The sequence below is a fragment of the Lactuca sativa genome, chromosome 4 (assembly GCF_002870075.4).
Source record: "Lactuca sativa cultivar Salinas chromosome 4, Lsat_Salinas_v11, whole genome shotgun sequence".
Classification (NCBI taxonomy): Eukaryota; Viridiplantae; Streptophyta; class Magnoliopsida; order Asterales; family Asteraceae; genus Lactuca; species Lactuca sativa.
This window is the reverse complement of record NC_056626.2, coordinates 36,394,064-36,405,439: the sequence shown is the minus strand read 5'-3', so window position 1 is coordinate 36,405,439 and position 11,376 is coordinate 36,394,064.

The following is an 11,376-nucleotide window of genomic DNA, read 5'->3' as shown; positions in this document are numbered from 1 at the left end:
ACAGTGGTCGATGAACATCTACGGATGCCTACGATTATTACTTATATTAGGGGTACCTTTACGGGACTAACCATTCCTTTGTCCTACTGCTCGCTATAGAGGTAAATGAACATCTACGGATGCCTACGGTTAATACTTATACTAGGTGTACCTTTACGGGACTAACCCTTCCTTAAACCTGCTGTCGCTATAGAGGAAAATTGGACAATCTACGGATGTTAAAAGGTTATACATTTCGCTAATCGCGATGTCGTGTTAATCTTAATACAAAAGGATAACAATTACATGAGTACATTTCCTATTACTTTATTTTGTGATACATTCACATAAACGATGAGTTAGACTAAGTATTGTTAGTATTAGTCAAAAGAAAGGAAAAACTATCATTTTTACTTACAAAACATTCGGGTCTTGGTAGAAGACTACATTTCATACTAGTAGGAAATAAGGGATTTTCTAGGGTTTTCATACTTATATCAATTGTTTCATTTAAAGATTTACAAGGCATTCATAACAACTTTACAAAACAAGACAATGATACTTAAATACTTATCAATTCACCAGCTTTAGGCTGATACTCGCTTTCAAAATAACTTGTATTCTCAGGTCACCAGTAGACAGGTACGATGGCCAGGTTTTGAGAAGACGGAGCATAGACAAGACTCGACTTTTATTTTGATTGTATATTTTGGTGTCTTATTACATTGAAAGAACACACATGTATTAAAACTTTACTTTTAATGCAATTGATGATGTTGTTGCTTGTTTACTACTTTACACTGTTGTGATACTGTACATGACGTCCTCCACCCCGGAACATTTCCGCCATTCTTGGTTTTGGGGTGTGACAGAACATATCCCTGAACTGCTCCCAGGTAACAGCAGCTCTCTGATCATCAATGTACGACCTAGTTGCCAATCTCCACCAGTCCTTGGCCCCGGACCTTAGCAGGGTCAGAGCACACCAGACCTTTTGGTCAGTAGGACACGACCAGGTAAAGAAACACCACTCCACATCTAAGATCCACCTCATAGCCTTAATGTCAAAGGAGTCAAAAATTATGATGGTGATACCAAACCGGGAAACCAACAAATAGCAACAGTCATGGACTTGCAAAGCCATAAGATTGAAAAGAAGAGACGATATCGTCAAGCCCAAAAGGAGCGCAAGAGAGCCCAAAGTCTTGCCATGCCACATCCACAAGTGGCAACTCCTGCAGAATGCTTTAGGAAGCAATTTCCAAGGTGGAGTAATGAGGAAGGCACTCGTGTCCACATAACACTGGCTAAACACCGCACTCCCGCCACCAATGCTAGTACTAGCCAGTCATGCCACCAATACGGCGAGAAAGGGCACTTCAAGAAGGATTGCCCTATAGCAAAGAACTCTGGCGCAGATGGGAAGATTCTCACGATCACAGCTGCAGGAGAACCTGCTCCGGAACCGCGTTAATGTAATTTAGGCGTTTCGTTGTAACAGACTTATAAACTATCCAGAACTAGTGCAACTATAGTCTTACCTTTTGCGAGATCCTGTCGGTATAGGGAGGCTCATGCTGCGTATACTTGCCTTTTGTAGTATACCTCATTCGCAGCAATGGTCTTGTAGTAAGTCTAAAGTATTGTAACTCTGTTGATGGTTGCACGGTTGTGTTTGTCTGTAACGCCTTATGTTCAAATCTGATGTCTTTAATTTTCCTTATGATTCCGACATTATCATACAACTAGGTTCGATTTGATCTGCACCATACCAGCTTCATAAGTACATCTCTTTCTTCGAGATCACTTTTGCAGCGAAGACGTCATATCAGAAAACCGAAGTACTCATGCATGGAGTACCTCATAGTTCTTTTTCTTTCTGAAGAAATCCTCGAAGTACCACTCGTACAGTACGTCAAGTTCAATCCAAAGATCTATACGGTTGATCTGTCGCTAAGGAATGTATACATAGGGGTGATATATAATCAAGGTTCTACAAGTTTAGAATTGATGATTCCACTTTAACTTCTTCCTCGATGGGATGTGAGCTTAAAGAAGAATCAGTTATTCGACTACCTTTTCAATCTTAATTATATACGACTCGTATACACGATATTGTGATTGTGAAACCATGTATGAATCCTAAATACGAACTTCAGGATGGAGACTGCCCAAGACTACGAGTAATCGCATCGTCATGTGAACAAACTCAGAAACCCATACGACTTTGACCCAGCAGGGGGTGGCCCTTGACTAGGAAGATAAACAAGAAAAAGAAACCTTGGAGATTCCAAGTGAGAAACCAAGTTCTTTAGAAAGTCTCACTCTGGGAATGGCTTAATACGCTTCGTAAAGCGTGGAAAGCTAAATCCAAGATAGATAGGACCTCCGAGATTCTTACCAGAATCGGTCCTATACCTCGCAAACTAGACCTACTCCGCGAACTCAGTAGCGTACATTTTACCCTTCGCATCTCGATCGTGAAATCGTACCTTTCCATTAGGACTCTTGTAAGTCCACTCGTCAAGATCCTCGCCTTCGTATTAGAACTGTAGTGACCCTAGGCATAGAGGTCAAGCGGACGAAGCAACGCAGTCGCCCATTAGTGAAGGTTCGTTGGGATACCAACCGAGGACCCGATTTCACTTAGGAGAGCGAGAACCAATCGATTAGGAAGTTTCCACCTCATGACTCGATCATTCATACCTACTTCCTTACCTAAATTCTAATTTCGGGACAAAATTCCCTTTAACAGGGGGATGATGTGACAACCCGAAATTTCCATTCTATACAAACAATGTCAAGTCAGTAGAAGATTAGAACAGTTACAGAGAATTTCTAGACTTTTGGGTATAAGTTTGAGTATTTCAGGATTTACACTTAAGGAGATATCATGAGAGTGGATGCACTAGGGTTTTGTGCAACACTGTTATTTCAAAACCCTATGATATTAAAGTTCATTTCGTGAATAAAATATTTTCTGCCAAAAATCCCAGGACTATATATAGGATTCTGAACCATATTTATTCATTAGTTACATTTCCAACTAGAGAAAAGCCGAATTCTTTCTCAAGGATCTTCGGACTTTCGTTCCGGAAAGTGAGTACTTCTATCTAGTGTTGTTTTAAAGCTTCTTATATGCTTAATACACTAGAAATCATACGAAAACACGAAGATATGGGAGTTTACCACCCAAGAACACCTTGGGGAGTAAACTCTTTTATCAGGGCCAAAGTATGCCCAATGTCCCTCCAAGCCTTGGAACTCAACCTAGAAACTACCATGACATGTTTAGACCACAAAATCATTAAGAATCAAAGGCTAGAAGTGATTTCACGGCCAAGGATGTTCTTGGGCCGTGAACTCCATTTTTAGGTGCCAAAACATCCTAAAAGCCTTCCTTATGCCAAGAGACTAGTTTAGACATGTACCCTAATGAGTTTAGGACTACCAAACACCATTAGAACACCAAGAGTAAGGTATTCACGGCCCAAGAAGTTCCAGGGCCGTGAACTCCAAACAATAGTGCCAAATGGTGCTATAAACTCTTCTAAAGCCTTGTACACTAGCATAGTTTAGTTCCTAGTTAAATTAGGGACTTGAAAACACCACAAACACCCTCCCAAGGGAGATTACGGCTGTAATCTCCAAGGGATATGGTCCCAGGGCCGTGAACTCCTAAAAGGAGTTATATAATGCCCTAAACTCTTCCATATACCAAGCCATTAAGTAGAAATGCTTCTTAGGGTCTTGTAGAGCATCAAACACAAAATGTGCATATAAGTGTGAGCTTAAGGCCATAAACTCATGAGTTTACGATCGTAAACTCCTTTGGTAGTGTCATTAGGGCCGTGAACCTCATGGTGGAGTTTTCCTTGAGCCCTAGACATAATAGCTTTCCCTACAAACACTTAAATGCACTCCTAGAGGCTAATAACACTTGATAAAGGTGTTTAGCATGTCCTAGGGTGTCTTGATTTGTTATTAGTTGTTTATAGACTAATTTGATACATATATGTGATTTTATATGTTAACTAGGATCATAGAGTGTGTTCAAGACTTCACTTGACACCTAGCCATCGTACCTCTTCAGTTCATCCGTACAACTCACAACAGGTGAATTCATACCCCTTAATTAATGTTTTAAATGTTTTATAAATGTTTTATGGGGGGGTACAAGTAGAATCATGCTAGTTATTATATCAATCACATGTGATTAATAAGCAGCATTTAAATGATTTGCTACTCATTAGCCGTTTTACCAAACAGTTTCTTCACATGATTTTCATAAACGTTTTATATGTTTAAAACTCCTTATTAAACTGTTCATTATACACTGTGTGTTTCATTTCAAACCCATTTATAATTGTGTTTCAAACAAATGTTTCTTTATACTTAAACTGTTTTATCAAACACATGCTTTCAACCCGTTTTATGTATTGACATCAAGTCGATCTTTTCTTAGACAGAAATCATGTTCAAAAGGTTTTACAAAACTTATTTTATGCTTTTATATTGTAAATTGCATGCCTATATATGTATAGTTATATACGAAATGTTGAAAGGACTTAGGAAGGCTATCCACCTTATTTCCTTTTCGCGCTTCAGATGTGGTATGGTGGCCTGGGATATCGGGTACTCGTCCGAAGGTCGTTTAAATATTAGTTATATATCCTGTGTACATATATAGTCATAAAGGTTCTTCCAGTTCATTCAATACCCTTGGGTAGCAAGGGTATACATCCATGTTCATACATACCAGTTACATTACTAGTAAGCTACCATATGGGTAGTTTAGGAAGATATTAGAACCATTACTAGAACGTGATATCATACAATGAGTCAGTTCATTCATGAGTCAATACTTGCTAGATAGAGAGAACGTACATTACAGCTAGTACATAGTACATTATTATACATGCTAGATAGAGAGAGAACACATATTACAGCTAGCACACGCAGAACATTACAGTACATTACTATACAATTACATGAGTACGTTTACATGATTACTTTTACATGAGTACGTTTACATGATTACTTTTACATGAGTATGTTTACATGATTACATTTACATGAGTACATTTACTTAGATACGTTTACATAGAGATCCTATTATAAGCATGCCTATATATGTATAGTTATATAAGTAATGTTTAAAGGACTTAGGAAGGCTATCCACCCTATTTCCTTTTCGTGCTTGAGATGTGGTATGGTGGGATATCAGGTATTCATCCGAAGGTCGTTTAAACATTAGTCATACATCATGTGTACATATATGGACATAATAGTTCCTTTCAGTCAGTTCAGTACCTTTGGGTAGCAAAGGCATATGTTCATATACTTTTACATGATTACGCTTACATGAGTACGTATACATAGATACGTTTACATGAGTGCGCTCACATATAAGATAGTAGGACAGACATCACTAGGTGCTATAGCATGGAACGAGTTCAGGATCTAACTATACCAATGAATCGCAATGCATTGTGATAGTTATATTGGGTATACATGATCATAGTAATGTGGATGTTCACGACGTGCAAATATGCAGGGGTCGTGTAAAGGTCCCAAAATCCCTTTGACAGGGGAGCGTCTAGCCTGGGATCTAGCCATCACATTATGCCTTATCCCTCAAATAAGGCAATAGGAGTACAGAGGTAATCACTTATTACAAATACTACAGTACTTATAAGAATTACCCTAGACTTAAGGTAATTAGTACGGTTGTAGTTCGAAACTACACCATGGTACTATCTCATTTTCCCATTACATTCACTTCGTGAACATTCACACGACGCACGGTAATGTAGAAACTATATTTTTGGTTAATGATAGTCGGATTTGGGAAAATACACACTCTTACAAGAGACACACACACGGACATTAGATGCCTTGGTAGAAGGATACGATTAGTAGGAAACATAGGGCTTCCTAGGATCATTCAAAACATTTTCATACTTATAGTTCATATACATTTTCAATACTTACAGTTCATATACATACAAATACTTACATATAAATTAAGACACTAAAATTCATATGATCTCACCAGCTTTAAAGCTGATACTCTCTTTCAAAATAACTTGTATCCTCAGGTCAACCATAGACAGGTACAGATGCAAGGTTCAGGGAAGATAGTGCTCGTTCAAGACACATCTTTCATTTTGATTTATGCTTTAGTGTTTATCATAATTTGATAGAACTCACTTGTATTAAAATTATATTATTAATGCAATGGATGATGTTTTTTCTTGTTTACTACTTTTCATTGTTGTGATACTGTACATGAGGTCCTCCGCCCCAGAACGTTTCTGCCATTCATGGTTTTGGGGTGTGACACTACCCTATGCCCTAATTAACAAGAACAGAACATAAGGCCAAATCAAACATTCTCAGGCTATAAGATTTTAATTATATACAGTCGTGATGCATACACAAGTAACTACAGTAAGGATGTCAATCTCATACACGGAAAAACCCTAGGCTAAAAGGCATCATGTAATCAGGAAATTCATGAAGATCCCTAGCCTAGTACTAGCATACTGTTCTGACATATGACATAATCAAATAACTGTATGGTATTTTGGGGCCTACTTGCTTGCTCTGGCTGATCGTACATCCTACATCCTCTTTCACTTATTTTGAAAACCATTTTAAAAATCATTTTGAAAATCTTTCATTGATTTAAGACTGGATTCACACGAATGTTCCTCCAATTCACTCAAACCAAGGCTCTGATACCAACTTGAAACATCCCAAAAATTCAAGCCAATTAAACACTTTTCAAAACATTCAAAAGCATCAATTATTACAATCTTGTTTTCAAAATAGTTCAATATCAGAGTTTTCCCAGAACCACAAACAAAACAGGAGGAGCTGTACGATTATGCCTTCATCTTGTCGTGATCCCCTGATGTACCTAAAACAATAAACTGAAGTTGTAAGCCTGAAAGCTTAGTGAGTTCCCCCAAAATACCGATACACATACAATCCACATAATCATGTCAGCAATTTCATAACATAGCAAACAAAACAGCATGCAATGGGTCCACAGCTTTACAGAACATATTACCCCTGGGCCCACAGTGTGAGTCTGGATTTCCTTCCGGACCCACAGCTCACATCAGGCTTGCCACCGAGCCCACAGTACGAGTCTCCCATAGCCCGTATCTGGAATGCCCCTGGTTTTGTTGGTTACCGCACAGAGCAGTATCACCTCAACCCATCCCACATAACATATCAACATATAACATAAACACTGAGCATGCAGATAATCATATAACAACACAGGTAGTCCTACATGTCTACCTAACTGGCATAACCACTAGCCTGCAACACTAACTTCATACTCAAAATACTAATACTGCTAGGATAACATATCCAATGGGCTGGCCTTCGTGCCTTAGACCCCTTAGTATAGTGGGGTAACTCACATCGCAACTGTCGACTCGTAAAATAAGCTCAAATTCTCGGATCACTGCCACGAACTCCACCACCTATATTCATTGTAAACCATACCTGTAAATTTCCGGTCTTTCCAAAATGTCCTCCAGAAGTCAACTGGTCAACCCATGGTCAAAGTCAAAGTCAACAGTCAAGGTCAACAGTCCATGTTGACCTCAACTCATCGAGTACCCTCATCTACTCGTTGAGTTCCTTGTAATACTCGTTTGTTCGCCGAGTCACTAGAGTTACTCATCAAGTTCCTAAGGTTCATGGTCGAAGCTCCATGGCCACTCGTCGAGTTTTCCCCCTTGCAACTCGACAAGTTCATATGCATCCAACTGTTGGGAAAAACCTCAACTGACTTTTCGAGTCACTCTATAGACTCGCCGAGTCTACGACAATCTTAATAGGACTCGACGAGTTGTTCATCCAACTCGTCGAGTTCAGGACCATTTTCATATGACCCGCCGAGTCGGCTATGCGATTCTCCGAGTCCTTTCAATCCTTCATCCATACAAACGCTTTTTAAGCCATGCAAAGGCTCCATATTATAGATCCAGTCCCCCAAGGCATGTTTATCACGTAAAGTTGCAAACTTTATGTACATGCAAGGTGCTAATTACCTAAATCAAGCTAAAGAAGAGGTTCTAGGCCAAAGAGCTTCACCAACATGCTAAAGGCTGAGACTTTATGATGATAAGATCTAAGATGAGCCTAGATCTGAAGTTGCAACTTCAGATCTTGGTTCATCACTCGAAATGCAACCCCAAATGCCCAAAATGGCCCCAAAACTCAAATATAAAAGGGATCTAGCTAGAAGAAGCTCAAGGTGGTGACTTGATACCTCCAAATGATGATAAACTGAGGTAGACTTCAGGTCCTCAACTGTTCCTTGCTTAGAGCTTCTTGATCTTCAAGCCTTTCCTCACCAAGATCCACCTTCAAATCTCAATCACACCAAATAATCACACATAAACACGATTTAGGGTTTAAGGGTGCCAAGAAGGTGTAAAGGGGAGGCTGGGGAAGGCCAATGATCCTTTAAATAGGGTGCAAAACCCCGGGATTTAGGGTTTCATCTGCCATCTCATACTCGTCGAGTCCCTTCTTGGACTCGGCGAGTAGATCACTAAAAAACGCGGACCAACCCACTGCTACTCGATGAATAGAGCAACCAACTCGTCGAGTAGGCCTTGAAATCAATAAAATTCTCACACAAACCAATACCTGAAAATCGGGCCGTTACATTTTGTTAACTTGTTCGAAATTTAGATGAAATTGAATGTTTTGGTATATGTTTGTTTCTGTATTTTGCGAAAATGCACGTTGTAAATGTGTATCGTAAATGCACGTCGTATGCCGTATCGTAATTTGGTTGATGAAGATTATGACACGCAAATACGTGTCATCTTCATTAATGACAAGGGCTTTAAGGATATGCAACGTGAGTCATAAATGCACGTCGTAAGGTTACGATACGCAAATGCGTGTCATCTTCCTTTATGACATGGGTTTCCATGACACACAATGTGTGTCATAAATGAGCATCGTAAATGTGTGTCATAAATTTACGATGTGCAAAAACGTGTAGTCTTCCTTTATGACAGTGCCTTCATTCACATGCATTTGCGTGTCATCTATCGCTTTTACGATGCACATTGTGTATCATTAAAAGGTATTTTTGTAGTAGTGACTAACTAGTATGTTAAAAGTTTCAATCCTTATTGCTTAGAGTTCAAGTTTTGTGTAGTTAGATAACCACTTTGATTGCATGAACTTGTTTACCTAGTTTTTTATGAATCTTAAGTTGCTAGAGCTAGTGATTGGCAAAATCCTAGATTAGGTGACAAATATAGTAGCTTTAACTATGCTAGAGAGCATAATTAGGTCATAATTTTTGGTTTGGTTATTGTCTTAATCTTAGATAATTAATCTCAGTTTATCATTCATAGCTCAAAAATCTTCATAATCAATTAAGTGTCCCACTTGTGCAAGACCATTGCCTAGTAGTTCATAAACTGATGAAAACATTAGGAGATTGAACCAAGACTTCTAATAACATTTATAACTGTAACCAATTGAAATTAATCTATATACTGAAACTAACCATAGGACAAAATGTGATTCAAAGCTAAACGAAAGTACCTTCATTCTCTAGATTTACAATCTTCTTTAATTGTTAACTTTAGTTTTTAGTTGTTTGGGTAATTAATTTAAGTTAATCTGAACTTGCAAAATCAGATAAAACTCCCCAAAAATTAGTTGTGTTTCTTAGTTTAACTTCTAATAGTTATTTTATTAATTAGAATACGGTTCCTTGTGATCAACATCCGACTTAATATATACTTTATTTTCTATAATTCACTAGGTACACTACCTAGTTGTGTTTTAGCTAGTTAAGTTTTGTTTGATTTATAAATTAAAAATGAATAGGTATAATTCTTACCCATCTGTGTCATTTATAAAAAAAATACTATTGATTTATCATGATCATTAAAATCAAAGGTCTTCATCTCCAAAAGGTATGGCAATGTTTGTACTCCCTCCATCCTAATTTAAATGTCAAGATTATTATTTTAGGTTGTCCCAAAATAAATGTCCACTACTTAAAATAGATGAACAGTTTACCAAATAACCTCTTATCCTTTGAGTTGACCAACATGTTTTTTATTAATGTGTTTTATGACAAGTAAAATTTAAAAAAAAAAAGGTCATCGAGAAAATCTAAACAAGTACTATACAAATGAAAAGATAGATAAAATAACTCTTGTAAAATAAAAGTCCAATCTTATGAATTTATTGTGTAGTGACATTAAATCGTAGCCACAAAAACAAAACATCTCATTCATTTTCATTAAAAAAAAAAGTTAAAATACAAGTTTTCCTTTACCAACTGGATGATATGCAACACATTTTTACTAGTTCAAATACAATATGGCATCGTTTAATAAAATTTTGATCACATTCAATTTGGAGTGGCAAATTACCTTCACTGTCTAACCAACATTTACCAATATGTGGTACATGATAGTTGTTGCCACCTTGAACTTTTATGATTTCTTTTATGCATGTTTGTAGAGTTAAAAAAACATTATTAAGTTTGATGGCATTCTTTCAAAAGATGTTTGAACAGATTCAACTGTGACATCCTCATTTTCACGGCCAGAAAAGACGGATTTTATTTATGCTTTATAAAAATTAGAATACCTCCTTTAATAAAAATGATGTGGAATTTGTTCCCAGTAAAACATGATAAATACGTTATCAAAGCATTTCCAAAGAAAAGTATTTTTATTCATTTTAAAACATTTGGGATGTCATTGTTAATACATAAACATAAGCATAAACAGAACTTACATTCATTATCACTAGTGATTTATATCTCCTTAATCTCTCAGTGTAATGTGACTTCATATCAACACCTGTGATATAAATAAACTGAGTGGGTCAGGTTGGGAAACCTGGTGAGTACATAGGGATTTAAATCCCACAATGTTATATCATAGATATAATTTAGAACTCATAAAATATACAATTTCACTATATATATATATATATATATATATATATATATATATAAGCAACTCTTACCCCACCCCATTAATCCTTACAACGAGACTATCCATACTCTCGGACCTTGAATTTTACCTCTTACTTAACCCATACTCTCGGATCTAATTCATGCTCTCGGATCAATAATTGTGCCATTCCATGATCGCGCATTAGGGACAAGTGTCTATGTGTAAATCCATTCTCCCGGATTAACGACGAATGACTATATCCTATCCATACTCCCGGACTGAGGACGACTGACTATGTCTTAATCCATACTCCCAGACTATGGACAACTGACTATGTCTTAATCCATACTCATGAATTAATGACAGTTGACTATGTCCAATCCATACTCTCGGACTAGGGACAATAAATATGTCTATTCCATGC